Source organism: Eschrichtius robustus, chromosome 21 (assembly GCF_028021215.1).
Source record: "Eschrichtius robustus isolate mEscRob2 chromosome 21, mEscRob2.pri, whole genome shotgun sequence".
NCBI lineage: Eukaryota > Metazoa > Chordata > Mammalia > Artiodactyla > Eschrichtiidae > Eschrichtius > Eschrichtius robustus.
In genome coordinates, this window is record NC_090844.1 from 25,650,173 (window position 1) to 25,669,177 (window position 19,005).

The following is a 19,005-nucleotide window of genomic DNA, read 5'->3' on the forward strand; positions in this document are numbered from 1 at the left end:
TGTACCACATCTTCTTTATCCATTCATCTGTTCATGGGGTCCCTTTTTTGCTTGAGTGTACTTGAATGAACAAATCTTCCTCCTCCAGAGTTTGGAGGAAATGGGATGAAACATTTCAGCAGAGAAAATAAGGGGCATGGGTGGTAGCTCTCCTGGATCTCTTCCCTTTCTTGGGGGAGATCAACTTTGAAAGGATTTAAAAATATACCCTAAGTGGTCCCTGCACACCATCCTGCTGTATGGTTGAGGAGGACAGGGAAAATAAACATTGCCATAAGCAAACAGAGAATAATAAATTGTAAGAAGGCAACAGAATATGTTTTTTACTTGAATGTTGAATCTTTAGTTCTGAACGTGCTCCTTCTCTCCTTCCAGAAAGCTCCAAAGTATTGAAGATTTTCATTTTCTGGAATCATGAGTTAGGTACACTTCTTTTCTCTCTGAGTTCATAATTCCTGCTGGGAAAATTTGGATAATAACTCTTCCTTTCTTATCCCCAAGTAAGTGGTGACTTATCTTTGTGAGTTTCTAAGTAACTAAGGCCCATTTCTGATTAGAAAGGCAGAAAGGTGGATGAACGTCAGTTTACATTTAGTTAATGAAGATGTGGGATTTCTCTAACAGAATGAAAGATTGCTGACATCTAGCACTGGGCCTGGCACACAGTAGGTGCTCATTAAAAGTCTGAGAAGGAGACTTGGGTTCTAATCCTGGATGTAAGAGTATTTACCCTTTCTAGGCCACTGTTTCCTCATCTGTAAAATAAGAACACTAATGACTATTTAAATTGTGTCTTAGTATGCTATATAGTAATAGAACTAATATAGCACTGTATTATAATAAATAACTGTTAGAGCCCCTTTGATTTTATCATGTGTGTCTTCCTTGAGGGCAGTGACCACATCTCTCTAGATAAGCACTCTGTCCCCACCACTCAGCACTGTGCCTTTTCCTTAGCAGATGCTCAGTAAATATTTACTGAATCAATGTTGTTTGTGTTCAAAGAGAGTGTTTAACCTCTTACTGCCTCAGTTCCCTCCTCCCATTTCGTGGTCGCACGTCCACTCTTAGTACATTGACGTACCCTGAGCTCTGTTTCCAGGAGCGTAAAAAACAAGTTTTTCTTTTGATCCTGGGACATGTTCACTCAGATTTTTAGAAAAATCATTGTATATTGATTAATGCATCCCAGGTTAGACTTCCCATCCTCACATTCACACATACACATAATTTATTTCTTCTCTCTTTCCTTACCTGATGATGCTAAAATAGTTAACAGACTACTTCCTTCTTCCCCAGGAATTCTTAACTAAGAGAACATGAAACCCTTGGGAAGAGTTGTGGCAGGGCTTGTGAGAACCATAGATGGGTTTTTTTGGTTTGTTTTGTTTTGCCCATCGACTGCAGTGGTCCAGCCTATAGTTTTATTTTTCACACCAGTAAGTAAAGGTGACAAACAGCCACTGGCTCAAGTTTTTCCAAGAATTAAAGGACCTGGTCAGTCTTCAGGTTGCTTCGCACCTTGTCTTGCTAATCTGTCAGCTTCTTCATTGCCTATAAATCCCGAAAGTCCAGGGACATGCATCCACTGAGTGTCCATGCCCTGGACAAGCCTGTCCAGTTCCACGAAGTCCTCTTTGTTGATCACCTCCTTCCCTGTGCTTGTCCTCCATCCATTCTTCTTCCAGACTTACACCCAATTAGTGATGCCATTGATAGTAAACATGCTGTCCGTGTAGAGAACCAACTCACTGATGTTCTGAGCCTTCGCTTGTTCGATGGCTTTGCAGGCTGCACGAATCTCTGCTCTTTGGTTTGTTTGTCACCCAGGAAGTCTAATTCCTACATTTAAACGATGGCCTGGCCCCCAGTAAACACCGATTCCTGCTCGAGCCCCCCCTCTGCCCATTACTGGAGCAGCAGCTGTCCTTGTAGACGATGACAGTTTCCCCCATATAAGAAAATGTGTCTTTGCTCACTGAAGGCAGCATGCTTTGCACACGACTCTGCGTTTTCACCTCCACCTTCATCCAAGGGCTCACGAAGTCACTTGTTTGCTTTCACTAGTGATTCTTTTTTTTTTTTATTTATTTATTGTTATTTTTGGCTGCATTGGGTGTTTGTTGCTGCATGTGGGCTTTCTCTAGTTGCGGCGAGCGGGGGGCTACTCTTCGTTGCGGTGTGTGGGCTTCTCATTGCAGTGGCTTCTCTTGTTGCGGAGCACGGGCTCTAGGCGCGTGGGCTTCAGTAGTTGTGGCACGTGGGCTCAATAGTTGTGGCTCGCGAGCTCTAGAGCGCAGGCTCAGTAGTTGTGGCACACGGGCTCAGTGGCTCCGCGGCATGTGGGATCTTCCCGGACCAGGGCTCGAACCCGTGTCCCCTGCACTGGCAGGCGGCTTCTTAGCCACTGCGCCACCAGGGAAGTCCCACTAGTGATTCTTGTACGCGTTTATTTTTCTGCCCTTCTGAACCATCAGGGTTTGTATGAAATGTGTGTGCCTTTTTATGGAAAGTGGATTGGATCTTTTTTTTTTTTTTTACTAGATTCTCTAAGGGTCCTTTGACCCATAAAAGGTGAAGAGCCACTCTACTAAATGAGTAAGGTCTAGTCATTTAGAAAAGCCTGCAATCTCCCCTCTGTGGTTGCCTCAATGTCTTGAAAGAATGTTTCCAAGATGATAAAGAAACCCACTTTCATCTTATAATTCCACCCTGTAGCAAGACCAGCTTACAGAAGTGCCTTAAAGCTTCCATCTCTCCATCTGAGGGCCCCCCACTCCCAACCCACCCAGGCCAGGAAGCCCATGGCTCATATCACTAGGCAACATCCTCTTTACATTTCCATGAGTTACCTGTCTTGCTACCTTGACACTGGACAAGTAAATTGCCCTCACATATATCATGACTTGTGGGAAGGTGGTATTTTTACCACAGTGAACTTGGGGTATACAATGCATGTCAAGGTCACTGACCTTAGCAAAACAGAGGCCAATTTTAGGAAACAGATATAGGAGAGATATAGTGATACAATAGAAGGGACACCAAAGTAATAGTCAGGGACCACCATTGAGACATATTATAACATACTCTAGATATAAAGGAAGTGCTTCAGTTCTTTGGGCTTTATTTTCTCGTAGCCCAGTGTGGATATTGGACACGATGATCTGCAGTGTCTTCCAGCTTCAATCTCTAAAATTGTGTGATTCTTGTTGGCTGACATTGGACAAGCTAATGGGAAGTCCTAAAGCCTTAAAGATCTCAAGTTTTCTAGCTTACCAGGAAATGGGCAAGAAATTAAACAAATCCAAAATATTGGACGAGTGAAGAAAGGAGCCATTTTAATGGACAGGAATACCTAATATTGAAAAGATCTCATTTCTTCCAAAATTATAAAAAATATAGCTCAATTCTGAGTTTTCAAAAATGAGTTTCTTAAAATTTTACCAATTTCTGAAATAAACAGATGAGGATAGCCTGGTCCTCCTCTCACCAAAAAAATGATAGTTAAGAATAAAATACTCCGACTTCTCTGGTGGCACAGTGGTTAAGAATCTGCCTGCCAATGCAGGGGACACGGGTTCGAGCCCTGGTCTGGGAAGGTCCCACATGCCACGGAGTAACTAAGCCTGTCCGCCACAACTACTGAGCCTGTGCTCTAGAGCCCGTGAGCCACAACTACTGAGCCTGCATGCTACAACTACTGAAGCCCATGCTCCTAGAGCCTGTGCTCCGCAACAAGAGAAGCCACCGCAATGAGAAGCCCACACGCCGCAACTGGAGAAAAGCCCTCACGCAGTGATGAAGACCCAATGCAGCCAAAAATAAATAATAAATAAATAAATAAAATTTAAAAAAAGAAAAAAGAATAAAAAACTCGCAGTGCTATCCATGAAAAAATAATATAAAGCTACCGAAAGTAAAATAGCATGATAGAGCAAAACACAGATGAATGAAATAGATTCAAACGTCCAAGCTACCAATCATTAACAATTATTGTAATGATAAAGTTATACTAAATTTGTACTTATAATTAAAAGAAAGTAATAATTAAGAGTACAATTAAATAAAATAATGATTTTTAATGTAAAATAAGTGTATATGTAATAAAACTATAATAAATTTATAATTATAAAGCTGTAATAATGTTATAGTTATAATGATATTATTTGATCATTATAATTTATTATAATAATAAAGTAATCATTTACTTATTATAATAATCAATAAAAAGAAAACAAAATGCCCAATAAAAATGGGTAAAATATTTTAATATATACACTTCATCAAAAATATATGAATAACCAAAAGCACATAAAAACATGCCAAACAGCACTTGTGATTAGGGAAATTAAAATTAAAATCAAAATGAGATCATCCTAAATACCTAATTAGAATGTCTAAAATTTAAAAGACTGACTATAGTAAGTGTTAGAGAGGACATAGGGAAAGTGGAATCCTCATTCACCGCTGGCAGGAACATAAAATGGTACAACCACTTCGGAAAACATTTTGGCAGCCATCTTAATAAGTTAAACATATACTTCCCATATAACCCAGCCATTCCATTCCTAAGTATTTAATCAAGAGAAATGAAAGCATATGTCCACACAAAGAGTTGTACACAAATATTCATAACAGCTTTATTTTTAAATGGCCAAAATTGGAAACATCCCAAATGTCCATCAGGAGATGATTGGATAAACAAATTGTGTCATGGGCATACAATACTAATTACATTATTATTACATTATAATTACATTATTTATTACAACAGTACTAAAAAGGAATGAACTGTTGACATAATGCTACAACATGAATGATACAAAATAATTATGCTGAGTGAAAGAAGACAGACCAAATAGGAGTGCATACTGAATAATTCATTTATCTAAAATTCCAAAGAAGGCAAACCAGTCTATGCAGAAAGCTGTCTCAATTGTTGCCTGGAGACAGAGGGTAGGGAGATTGATTTAATCTAATAATTTAAAAGATAAAAGAAACTATAGAAAACTATGTAATTATCTGATCTTGAATAGAAAAACCCTTTCTAAGCATAAATTGAAGACAAAATTTTTAAAATAAAAGGATGATTGACTTGATTTATTTTTTAAAAATTTAAAGGTTTATGTTAAAATACATTATAAAATTATAAGTCAGGTAGCAAAGGAGGTGATATTTGCCATAAATATAAAAGTTATATATTAAAAGGTCTTATAAAACAATAATGACTTAATAGAACATCCCCATTGTAAAAGGGCAAATCATATAAACTAGCGTTTCACCCCCCCAAAAAGAAAAGAGGGAAGGAGGAGGAGGGAAGGAAGGGAGGGAGGGAAGGAGGGAGAGAGGGAAGGAAGAGGAGAAAGAAACAGATTCACAAAACGCTTAGCAAAAAAGAGGTTTTTCTGCCTCTTGGTTGTGTCTTTATAGGTTGTTTTATTTCAACCTTTGTGTTTTTCCGTATTTTCATAGTTCCTACAGTGGACTTGGGTGATCACAAAATAGTCTAGAGAGAGAAGTTCAGTGAACTCAGCAAAGTGTTAATGATCTTCCAGATGAAGGAGGTGTAGAAGGTATCTGTTCAAAGGAAGGCGGAGACAAGGGATGTGTGTGTGTGTCTGTGCGCGTGCGCGCATGTGTGTATATGTGTGTGTGTGTGTGTGTGTGTGTGTGTGTGTGTGTAAGAGATGCCGAGGAGATTATGATTAGTAGGAGAAAACAGGGCCTTAGAAGTGGAATACAGTCTGGTCCCTGTCCTGGACCTTGACTCCCAGGTAGTGCCTTACTTCTATGTGAATCCAGGCTATCCAAGCCCAATGCCGAGAGTTGGTGGGCACTTCAGAAATGCTTGCTTTATCAGTTGGTGAAAGACATGAAGGGGAAGATTGTATATTGCATCCAAATACATGAAGAAAAATGTTTAAACTTCACCATAAGTTACATTCCTCATAATCCTCATTTTACAACCCTTGGTTCAAAACACAAGGGGCAACTGGATGTTGGCTGTGTAGTCAACATTATTATCAGGCTGCATAAAATCATGAAACATCATCCTGACATTCAAGGAATTTGGAGTCTAGCTGGGAAAACACACCTCACAGGAAATAATTAGACAGTAAAGTCGTTTCCTTCATTTCATCGTGGGGCAGAATGCATTCTAAAATGAAGAGATTGTAACCGTCACAGGAGCACACATTCTCAATATCTAAGAAAAACAATTTTTTGAAGAGAGAACTATTAGGATATTAGGAGCCCTTGAAAATTGCAAGGGGAGTTCTCTTGGTGAAAAGAGCTAACATCCGATAGATTAAGTCAACATGTAAATATGTATTCTTGGAGTCTGCAGTGCTCTCACAGGAATATTAAATGCTGGTTTTTATGACTCTGGTTTAAAATCATGGCAGGGTCTCTCAGTTCAGTGAAGCTGGCTTAGGAGGAAGAGAAGCACGATGGTGGTGCTCCTTGGGGCAACTGAGCTCTACTCCAAGCCTTGTGAACTTGCTTTCACTGCAGCCAGAGGATAGAAATTGCATTGTTCTGTGTCCTTGACCAGAGCATTAGTTACAACTTGTCAGAAGAGAAGAAATAAGTGAGGAAGAAAATAAATGATTTATAAAACTCCTCAGAATACATCATCCCAAACTATGAGCACAGCAAAGTATTTAAAACTAGACAGCAGAGCAAGAGAGAAAATAACGTCGGCTGACAGTGAAATGCTAACATTTTAAAACAGTGATGAACATTCAAGAATGTCCATAATATATCGTCTTCCACTTACTTTCTGTCTTCACCATAAATAGACATGAGTTAACGTATGTTTGAAGATTCATTTCCCTTTTATTGAGTTCACTCAACAAAAGGTCTTTTTCCAGCATGTCCTGCTTTTATAAACCAAGATCTAATTTGACATGATTACGTAATTGTGTGGCCGTTTGTGCCCTTCCTCCTCTTTCTCCTTTCTACAAGGCAGAGAGTCTCTTTCTTCCTAGAGCCTTATAGAATATGTTAATTCGCTTAATAACAATAATAGTTTTCTCACAACTAATTTATCTATTCACTAAATTGTTATTAAGGACCTATCAGTCGGCAGCCACTGTGCCAGGCGTTGGGAATAGAAAAATGGATAAAATACATTCCCTTCTTTGGAGCTTTCAGCTGAGTGGGAGATTCAGAAAATTAAACAGATAATTTAAAAAGAGGTGTGATACGTACACAGAAAGGTGTGGCAGACTGCCAGTTACCTACCCCAGCATAACATCTCCCCAGTTTTCATTAGAAGCAGAACCCTTTAATTGTACTCGATTAGAAAACCAAAACTTCCAGCCTCTTCTGTAGCTAGATGTGGCTATATGACTAAGTTCTGGCCAATGAGATACAAGCATAAGTAAGTATTCAGTGAAATTTCCAAGAGGACTCCTTAAAAGGAAATGACTAAGCCAGAAGAAGGATCCTTTTAGCTTTCCTCCCTTCCAAGAAGGCTAATGAAACAGCTGGAGTGACAGCAGCAATTCTGGATTATGAAGTAACCTTGAGACTACTAGGAGGTCAGGATTCTAGTGATTGTGGAACCAGGATATCAGCCCCAGACAGCCTCCAGCTGACTTCTTTCACATGGGAGAATAAACCTTTGTGCGCTTAAGCCACTGTGGTTGGATCTGTGACCATTGCAGCCCAAAATAATACTCACTGATGGAATGACACTTAAGACAAATCATGGGAGCAGCTCCCCACTCTGTCTCTGGGGGAGAAGTCAGAGGCAGTGTTCACTGTAGAAGTCACATTTGATCGAGTATTAAGGGACAAATGAATGGGGAAGGTGTGGAAAAGCGTTTAAGGAAGAAGAAATACCAAGTGAAGATCTGAACTAGAAAGGAACTATCTACAAGATACTGAAGAAGGTCGGCATAACCGGAGTAGAGTGAATTAAGAAGAAGCCGGCAGGAGATAAATCTCAAAATCTCATAGTTGCTCCATTTTGCAGAGATCATCACAAAGATATTCATAGGTAGCTGCAGAGCAGAGGTCTAACAGCAGAGGCATAAATTTGCGAGATATGAACATATAGGTGGTTTCTAAAGCCTTGGGAATTAATGAGGTCACCCAGGGAGAGTGTTTAAAGTCAGAAGAGGGCCTCGGAGCAATGAGGTACCACCTCACACCGGTCAGAATGGCCGTCATCAAGAAGTCTACAAGTAACAAATGCTGGAGAGGGTGTGGAGAGAAGGGAACCCTCCTACACTGTTGGTGGGAATGTAAATTAGTGCAGCCACTAAGGAGAACAGTGTAGAGTTCCTCAAAGAGCTAAAAATGGAACTACCATATGATCCAGCAATTCCACTCCTGGGTATATATATCTGAAAAACAAAAACACTATTTCAAAAAGATACATTCACCCCAATGTTCATAGCAGTACTATTTACAGTAGACAAGACGTGGAAGCAACCTAAATGTCTGTCGACAGATGAATGGATAAAGAAGATGTGGTACATATATGCTACTCAGCCATAAAAAAGAATGATGTTCGGCCATTGGCAGCAACGTGGATGGACCTGGAGAATATTATGCTTAGTGAGATGTCAGAGAAAAACAAATACTGTATGATATCACTTATATGTGGAATCTAAAAAGTAATACAGATGAATATATATATATGCAAAACAGAAACAGACTCACAAATAGAGAAAACAAACTAGTGGTTACCAAAGAGGAGAAGGAAGTAGGGAGGGGAATATTAGGGGTATGGGATTAAGAGAGACAAACTACTATGTATGAAATAGATTAGCACCAAGGATATATTGTACAGCACAGGGAATTATAACCATTACCTTGTAATAACTTTTAATGGAGTATAATCGGTAGAAATACTGAATCACTATGCTGTATACCTGAAACTAATGTAATATTGTAAATCAACTATGCTTCAATATAAAAATAATTAAATAAAATTAGAAGAGGACCAAGGACAGAACCCCGATATCAAACAACTAAAGACTGAGTGAAGGAGAGAGTCCCCATCTTCCGTTTAAAAAAGAGAGTGAGAGAGAATATCAGCATAATTCAGTGTCACAAAATCTAAGAAATCACTGGGGCAGAGGGCAGAGGTGAGATAGGCTTCCTTTTGTTTCTAGGCTGAAGGAACTATTGATATAAGATTTCAAGGAGGGTAAACAGCCCTCTTTGCATTTGCCTTGCTGGAGAGTCTGGTGGGTGGAAGATGAATTAAGATAATATTTACAAACAGGATGAGCCTACATAAGCGTCTAAGATCCTCAGTTTCATTATCTGTAAAATGGGGATAATAACGCTTACCTTGTAACACGGTAAGAAGATAAAATAAGAGATGGAAACGGGTATATAACTAGATAAGGAAACCATGTCATCGTGATTCATTCACCCTTGGAGACTGATGGAAACTTACATTGAAAATTATCACATATAATTTGGGAACCTTAGTTTGTCAACTTCTTGACAATTAGTAGTATATATATTTTATAATTTTCAAGAATTTTTATATTCCTATGCATGGATTAGTATTGCCCTATCACAGATAAACCTAGAAGGACAGAGTTCCTTTTGCTCTGAGGATTTGCCATGAAGCCAATGAAGTCTAAACTACAGAATCCTCCCTTACATGGCCTTTTCCAGGAATCCAAGGCAAGGAGTCCTAGCCGTGTGTTCACATGCTTACACAGTTATGTAAAATTTGCAAGATAAGGCCATTAAACTACAATTCATTAAGACCACGGTCTCTTTCCATTCTGATTTTCCCTCCAAAATATTCTCCTTGTGTAGGTGGAGTTGGAAGGGCCCTGGGCATTTTGGAATGCAACTGAGGGAAAATTGAGTTGGAGATACATTTATTTGGTGCTTAGTGTGATGTCTACTATTTCACGGTGTCTCAGAGTAGGAGAGGCTTCCAGAAATATGCTAAAACCCACTGTGCTGACTCACATGGCATCATGTCAAGAAGATGCAAGGCGAGAGATTGTATTGTGAATGAATGTGTCCTTGTGTGCCAAACAACAGTGGGATGTGAACCATGACAGGACAAGTCGTGAAATGTATGGAGCCAGAAGCTAGCCCGTGGAAAATTCTACCAGACATCTGATGTGTGGAATTATGACCAGAGGATTCAGTTCCATGGATATCTAGTCAAAATGGAAATTCTATTCTGTCAAGAATATCCATAATAAGTCAGTGAATGCAATTATACATTCACCAAATTGGTTTTTTCTTTTGCAATGGGAATTGCAAGAAATTAAATTCATCAGAATTTTGATGCTTGTAGGGCACAAACCTGTAATAGTGCCATAAACTGTGAGTGTGTCTGTAACAACTGATATAGGGAGAAAATATAATAGAGGTTTTCTGAAATTTGACAACCCTAAAGATTTATAGGGCATTGTCAAAATAAGTTGTGAAGTTGAAAGAAGCTCATTTAATTATTAATAGTAAAGAAAAACAAATTTAAATCAATCACGTTAAAGACAGACTCTCATTTTTCCCTATAGAAGAAAAAATTACAAAATTATTGTCAGGTAAAGAAGGAATCAAAATTTTTTGATTATTTATTCAGGGAGAAAAAAGGTAGGGAGAAAAATATAAATGTGTATCAGGCAGTTAATTGTTTTTGTGAATTTTATCATGTGTGTGGCTTTGTCAGATTTTTAGATTTTGTAATTGGTGGATTTTCTTTTTTTATTTTAAATAAGTATGCACTCTTGTCCCTCACAATTTGTATTTATAATTTTGCATTCTCCTTCATAGTTCTTGAAATGACACGCAGCTCACACCCTACAAAACCTCAACCAGTGTGTTCCTTTGTGCTGACTGACGTTCTGTTGTTTGCCCGCAGCAAGGCCCAGGTCCTCTCCTAACAATGGCCCTGGGTTCCCTCAACCATACCCAAGGACTCAGCAGTTAATGATATGATCAGCCTGCCTTCAGTTCCAGATGGTTGGAATAGAAAACAAAGCCTACATGCCAGAAACATGGGGGTTTGACTGGTGACTGCGGAGTAAAGCTGGCTCTTGGCACCTCTGTGACATATGCAAGAACTAAAAGCGCCAAACTTCATTTCAGAGAGTCCCAGATCTGGTCTTAGCTCTGCCACCAGGTGTATGGCCTTAAAAAAATGACCTCAACTGCCCTGAGTTTCAATGTCCTTATGGATTCCATAGACTATTTTTTTTTTTCAAGTGTAAGCAGCTCCATGAGTTTTTACTCCGTAGACTATTGCATACGTACAGTGAGGGCAAAGTTTGTGTACATAAAAAACATGCTGTATTGTATGGGGCTCTTCAGATGTAAAATCTGATTGACCTTCCTCTTCTCCGCCATTGCCAAGGAGTCAAGGACTTACTGCCACTCACGTACCCTTATTTTGGAGAGACTGGTGCATACCCTGAATGGGCAAGTAGCACGGTGCCGTTTTGGAATGCTGTTTTTGAAATGTGTTTGGCATTTCTTAAGCAGAGGGGCCGGGTGTGATGAGGGAGGAGGTGGAGAAGGATGACCACTGGTGGCCTGAGTCTTCTCTGACCTTGAACTTGAATATCCCATCGATCCAAACAGAAGGGCTGCATGTACCCAGAAGCCACTTACATAATAGGCTGTGCAGTAAGCAACACGTGTGTTGTCGTGCTCACATATGGTGTAGCGGTACCAAGCCTTCATCCCTCGCAGCCACATACAGCACGTTCCGTGAAAATTCTCCTTGTACTGTTCGTTTCTCATCCCATTGCAGGCCCAGTGATATTGATACATCTCTTACTGATGAGCAGCCTCCAAAACTGTCCGGTTGTCTATCCCTCCTTTTGGTCCAGCTCTGGCCCCAACGATTGTCTTGACTTACTTGGCTGTTCTACCTAAGTGATTCCAGACTTTTCCTTAAGTAGCCTTAGGGACCCTGAGATAGTTGCCACATCCCTCCTCTTTCAGGGCTTACAACCCTTAAACGGGTTTCCACTGGTCTTGGGGTAAAATCCAAACTCAAAATCTTAACATAGCCTTCAAGGCCCTGCATGGTCTTGCCAATACCTAATTCTCCAGCTCCATCGCAAGCTGCCCTTCCTGTCAGTCTGTGCTCCATTCCTGCTGCCCTGCTTCCCTCACCAGGCCCTTCCCTCACTTCATTCAGGCTGCTTTCTGTGCCTAAGAGGCGTCCTATGTCCCATCACAAAGCTACCTCCCACTCACCCTCCAGATATCAACCAGCTCAAATATCACTTTCTTGGGGATGTCTGCCCTGGCGATAACCCCCCTCCTGATTCGGTTCAAGTCCCCATTCTAACCCACTATAGACTGAACTATATTGAATTGCTGGTATTATGTCATTTTGACCTACAAAACCATCACTAACATATGGCTCTTACAGCTCCCTGTGTGTCATAGCCCTCATCACAGTTGTTATTACGTAATTACTTGAGTATTTGATTAATATCTGACTCCCTGATGGATTATAAACTCTGGGAAAGTAGACATCACGTCTGTTGTGTCTATTGCTATTCAGCACATAATAAATACCACCCAGTAAATATTTACTGAATATTATTTACTCAACAGCACAGATATACTTCTTACATTTTCTGCATTCATGATATGCACAGAACATGCAATGTCGTGAAGAAGTGTTATTCAGCCAAGTAGGTTTTTATTGCTTTATTTTTTTAAGGCTTTAGGCATGAGATGTCATTATCTAATATTTTGCAATGCTCTTTGTGGCACTTTGGCTCTAAAGCTCTTTGTTTGGTTATGATACTGCACTGTGTCTGTGAAATACATTCTGGGTGTACCATGAGCTACTGGGACAAGCACGATCTTTTAAGTTTCCGTTTCTGCTAAGAGAAATCTCAAGTAAAGAGTCTCTCCTAAAGAATAGCGGAACTTTTCACAATCTCGTGCCAAGTAAACACTCAGATTACAAAGCAAAAGATCTTGCAAAATACTTGAAAAGATGCAGTCTATGAAGCAGAAGTGGTACAGATGTCATGGAAGATCTACTGAAAAATCAGAAGTGATGGAATCTAGAAAAATGGTACAGATGAACCTATTTGCAAAGCAGAAATAGAGACACAGATGTAGAGAAGAAACGTATGGATACCAAGGTGGGGGGAAGGGGAGGGCAGGATGAATTGGGAGACGGGGATTGACATATATACACTACTATGTAAAAAACAGGTAACTAATGAGAACCTGCTGTATAGCACAGGGAACTCTATTCAGTGCTCTGTGGTTACCTAAATGGGAAGGAAATCCCCAAAAGAGGGGATATATGTATGCATATAGCTGATTCACGTCGCTGTACAGTGGAAACTAGCACAATATCGTAAAGCAGCTATACCTCAATAAAAATAAAGAAATGATGGTAGAACAAATTTAACTCTTTTCTGAGACAGCAAAGGCACTTCACGTGTAACAGATGCTCACGAGGACGTCGGGAGCACTCAGAGCCCTGCTTTCCAGAGGAGGAAGCCCGGCAGGTCTTCGACCAGAGCAGAGGGGCTCTCATTAGCCCAATCAAGGACCCCATGAGCCCCCGCCCGTCCTCGCACACGGTGGGTGTGCAATTAACTCTGCCCACGCTGTTGGGACTTCAGTCCATTAGTCTGAGTGAATCCTGATTGTTTGTATTCCTCTTGGCCCCTCATAAACATATGCCTCGTTGTCTGAATCTTCACACTTTTTCCATATTGTAAAAATGTCTTCTCAAAGTCTCATTACAAGCTGACAAGCGATGCTTGGTTAAGAACAATGGAGATGATGTTGAGCAGAGTTCCCTGTGCTGTATAGTAGGTCCTTGTTGGGTATCTATTTTAAATATAGCAGTGTGTACGTGTCGATCCCAAACTCCCTAGCTATCCCTCCCATCACCATCCTTCCCTGCCCTCCATCCCCGACCCTGTAACCATAAATTTGTTCTCTAAGTCTGTGAGTCTGTTTCTGTTTTGTAAATAAGTTCATTTACAACTTATTTGTAAAAACTGTTTTGTAAAAAAAGTATCATTTCTTTTTAGCTTCTGCATATAAGCAATATCGCACAATGTTTCTCTTTCTCTGCCTGACTTAACTTCACTCAATATTATGTTACAACCTAAATGGGAAAAGAATTTGAAAAAGAATAGTTACAGGTATATGTATAGCTGAATCACTCTGCTGTACACCTGAATCTAACACAACATTGTTAATCAACTCTACTCCAATATAAAATAAAAAGTTTAAAAAAAAAGAACAATGGAGATGATATTCAGGTCAACAACCAGCTTCTCAGGGCTCCCCTTCCTGCATCTCTCCAACGGGAAGAACAGCATCTACCTTCCCCTCCTCCCTGCGTTGCTGTGGGCATCCTCTGAAATAATGGCTGTGTAAGTGCACCAAAAATGCATCGATCAGCACACAAATACAAGGGCTTCTTGTAACTCATCCCCTGAAGAATTTCCTTCCACTCTGAAGAGATTTACTTACATACGGTTATAAAACTTAGAAAACTGGTGTAATTTCTCTAATGGGAGCTCTAGGCTCCAAGTCCGTAGTCCTGGAGTCTTTTCATAGATGGATAAATTTTATGATAAATAACTCAACTTCGTTGCTGACATAGCTTTCCCACTAGCTAGATAGAGCTTTATTGGAACAAGATTAGCAAAAAGCATTTTAGCAAATGATAAGAAAGATCTCTTTCTCTGTCTCTCTATCTCTGTTCATCTTTGTCTCTCTTTCCCCAAGCCCTTCAAATGAGTCCCAAATGTAGAATTCAGTTATAAAAAAAGATAAAAAATAAACTATAGCAGAACAGAGATCAGTGATTGCCAGGGACTGGGGTGAGGTGACCACAAAAGGGAATAAGGAAACTATAGAGAGTTATGGAACTTTTCTATATTTTGATTTTGAAAGTTACACAGCTGTACACGTTAATCTTGCAGAACTGCACACTAAAAATGGGGAATTTTACTGTAAATTAAAAAAAAACAAAGAGGAACAAAAAGAAGCACCTATAGTCCCACCAGCCAATAGCACCTATAGTGCTATTATCACTTTGGCATACTTCTGACTGGTCTTTTTTGTTGGTGGTGTTGTTTTTAAAATGCAGTAATGATCATACAATACACATGTATACATACATGTGTGCATAGATTGATTGACTGAAAAAAATAAACTTTCAAACATAAAATAGTTAATTCATGCAATTTGTACAAAATCCAAAAGCACAAGAAAACATACTATGAAAAGTCTCCCCTCATCCTTTCCTTAAGCACCTGGTTCCCTTCCAGGTTTTTTTCTAAACTTTTTATTGTGTAAAACAACATAACATAAAATTTACTATCTTACCTGTTTTCAGTACAGTTCAGTGGCATTAAATATATTCATAATGCTTTGAAGCATCCCCACCGTCCATCTCCATTGTTCTTTCGTCTTATAAAACTCAAATTCTATCCCCATTAACAAGAATTACCCGTTCCCCTTCTCCACCCCCAACCCCTGGAAACCACCATTCTACTTTCTGTCCCTATGATTTTTGACTACTCTGAGTATCTTATATAAGTGGAATCACACATTATTCGTCTTTTTGTGACTGGCTTATTTTACTTAGCATAATGTCCTCAAGGTTTCTCCGTGTTGTAGGATATATCAGGATTTCCTCCTTTTTAAAGGCTAAATAATATTGCGTTGTGTGTGTGGAATATTATTTAGCCTTTAAAAGGGAGGAATATATATATATATATATATATATATATATATATATATATATACCAAATTGTGCTTATTCCTTTCCAGTTTTCATATATATATAATATATATATACCAAATTGTGCTTATTCCTTTCCAGTTTTTATATATATATATAATCTGCATATATATATATCAAATTGTGCTTATTCCTTTCCAGTTTTTATATATTATATATATGTATATATGTATATATATATATATATATATATATATATATATATATATATATATATATATATATATATATATCAAGTTGTGCTTATTCCTTTCCAGTTTTTATATCTTTCCCGAGATAATCTATGCACATGCAAGATAAAAGGTAAAATAAAAAAAGACACCAAGTTCATACTTCTACATCCTGCTTTTTTTTACTTAACAAAACATTTTGGAGATTGTCCCAAATCATACATACATAGTTTTTTTATTATTTTTAATGCACAGTATTTTGATATTTTCATGTTTGGGTGTGCTGTATTTTATTGTATTGTTTTGGTAGCTATCTGAGTGGTTTCAGTATTCTCCTAGTACAAACAATTTGCAGTGAATACCCTTGTACTTGTAACTTTTTTTTGTTTTTAATGCAGGTTAGTATACCTATGGAACTTCTCAGAATTGGAATTGTGAGGTGTAAGTCTGCATTTAAAAATTTGAAAGATAAGGCTAAATTGCCCTCTTTAGACTTAACCAAGTTTTACTCTAACCAATAATGTATGAGAATGCCTGTTCCTGCATTGTGTGTTACCAAACTTTTAATATTTGACCAACTGATAAGTGAGAAGCGGCATCTCACAGACATTCCAATTTGTATTCCTCTTGCTGTGACTGATTTCAAGCTTCTTCTCACATGTTTAACAGTGAAATGTATCTTCTTTCCTTTGAACTGCCTCTTTTTTTTTTTTTTTTTTTAATTTTGGGCCTTTATTGGGTCCTAAATTTTGGGACCCAGTTATGTCGGGTCTTCGTTGCTGCATGTGGGCTTTCTCTAGTTGTGGCGAGTGGGGGCTACTCTTCGTTGCGGTGTGCTGGCTTCTCATTGCGGTGGCTTCTCTTGTTGTGGAGCACGGGCTCTAGGCGCACAGGCTTCAGTAGTTGCAGCATGCAGGCTCAGTAGTTGTGGCTCGCAGGCTTTAGAGCACAGGCTCAGTAGTTGTGGCGCATGGGCTTAGTTGCTCTGCGGCATGTGGGATCTTCCCGGACCAGGGCTCAAACCCGTGTCCCCTGCATTGGCAGGCAGATTCTTAACCACTGAGCCACCAGGGAAGTCCCTGAACTGCCTTTTGATAGCCTTGGTTGATTTTCTATTTGATAAGTAGCCTCTTTCTTATTGATTAGAGGACGGCTTTGTATAGACTAGAAAAATTAGCCCTTTTCACCACGATAAGTTACATATATTTTGTTGTTGTTTGTTTGCCACTTGCCTCTTGTCTTTATTTGGATTTTTTTTGACTTGCATCTTTTATTTAGTATTTATGTGGTTGGATTTGCCATTCTTCACACATGGCCTTTTCCACTCCAATATTATTTAGAAAAAAAAAATACCTCTGAAATAATGAGTTCTTGTACTTTTATGATTTCTTTTTTCCATTCTGCTTTTTGACCCATCTGGAGTTTGTTTGGTTATAAAAATGAGGTAGATTTTCAACATTTTTATTCCTCTAGATCATGAGTCAGCAAACTTTTCCATAAATGGCTAAATAGTAAACAACATGGTCTTGGGTAGCTACTCAACTCTGCCACTGTAGTGAAAAAGTAGCCACAGATAACTTGTAAACATATGGGCATAGCTGAATTCCAATAAAGCCTGTATATAACAAGAAGCTGGCAGGATTTGGCCAACAAGCTATAGTTTGCTTACCCCCGGTGTGGAAGGCTACTTAATAACTTCAACAACATTTATTAAATGATTAATTTTTCCTCACTGATATACCATGGCACGTTTATCATATACTTACATTCTTTTTCACAGGTAGGGCTTTTACAAGACTCTCCGTTTGATTTCGTTGTTCTGTCTTTCTACTCATAAGCTCATACCACACTGTTTGGGTCACTATATTTTATATATATTTTTAACATCAGATGAGGCCAGCTACTCCTCAAAACTCTTATTTTTCAGAACTTTATGCATTTGACTATTATTAAATGGGCTAGAATGTCAGAATACAGCTACGGGCCTATGAGTCATTTAAAAAAAAACACAACTTCCAATGGAAAAAAAAATGGAAAAGCTTATTTTAATTAGATTAGTTCACAGTCATTTTCTCAGGTGAACAGTAACAACTTCTGAGTAGGGAAGAGAAAGACTGAACTTAATTTCCTCTCCATTAAAAGTATCTCTATTCATTTCTTCACCTACTAATTAATGTAGGGGGTTAAGTGGATGACCTAGACGATGCCACCCTATTCTAAAAGAGTAGTCAGTTTTGTCTTTCTTGATTTCTTCTTTCTCTCATTCTTCCTGGCTCAATAGATGGTAAATCAAGTTTTTTTTCCTGGCGTATTATAGGTTTCATTCACCCCCCCACTCCCACCTTGTCAAATAGTAATTTTAACTATAAAAATAACATGAGCTTACTTTATTTTTATATTGAAATATTGTTGATTTACAATGTTGTGTTTGTTCCAGGTGTACAGCACAGTGATTCATATATATATATATATATATATATATATATATATATATTTTATTTTCCAGAGTCTTTTCCCTTATAGGTTATTACAGAATATTGAGTAGAGTTCCCTGTGCTATACAGTAGGTCCTTGTTGGTTATCCGTTTTATATATAGTAGTGTGTATATGTTAATCCCAAACTCCTGGTTTATCCCTCCCTACCCTGCTATCCCCTTTGGTAACCATAGGTTTGTTTTCTATGTCTGTGGGTTTATTTCTGTTTTGTAAATAAGTTCATTTGTATCTTTTTTTTTTAAGATTCCACATATAAGCAATATCACATGATATTTGTCTTTCACTGTCTGACTTACTTCACTAACTATGATAACCTCTAGGTCCATGCATGTTGCTGCAAATGGTATTATTTCATTTTTTTTATGACTGAGTAATATTCCATTGTGTGTGTGTGTGTGTGTGTGTGTATGTATATGTGTATGTGTGTATATGACATGAGCTTACTTTAGAAAATTTGGAAACTATAGAAAGATGGAAAGGTATAGAAAGGTATGATAGCAATCATTAAAATCACCCCTTAACATGGCCCTCAGAGATTCCTGTTAGGATTCTTATGTATCTCATTCTCTTTTGTATACACTTGTAACATGCATGTTT

At 38.6% G+C, this 19,005-nt stretch overlaps 1 protein-coding gene and 1 pseudogene across 1 annotated transcript in view; one reads left to right on the forward strand and one right to left on the reverse strand.

Moving 5' to 3' along the window:
- NRG1 (neuregulin 1) overlaps positions 1-19,005 on the forward strand; it is a 1,032,063-nt gene that overhangs the window by 639,836 nt on the left and 373,222 nt on the right. The window lies entirely within an intron of this gene.
- On the reverse strand, positions 1,499-11,676 carry LOC137756090 (ribonuclease H1 pseudogene; annotated as a pseudogene).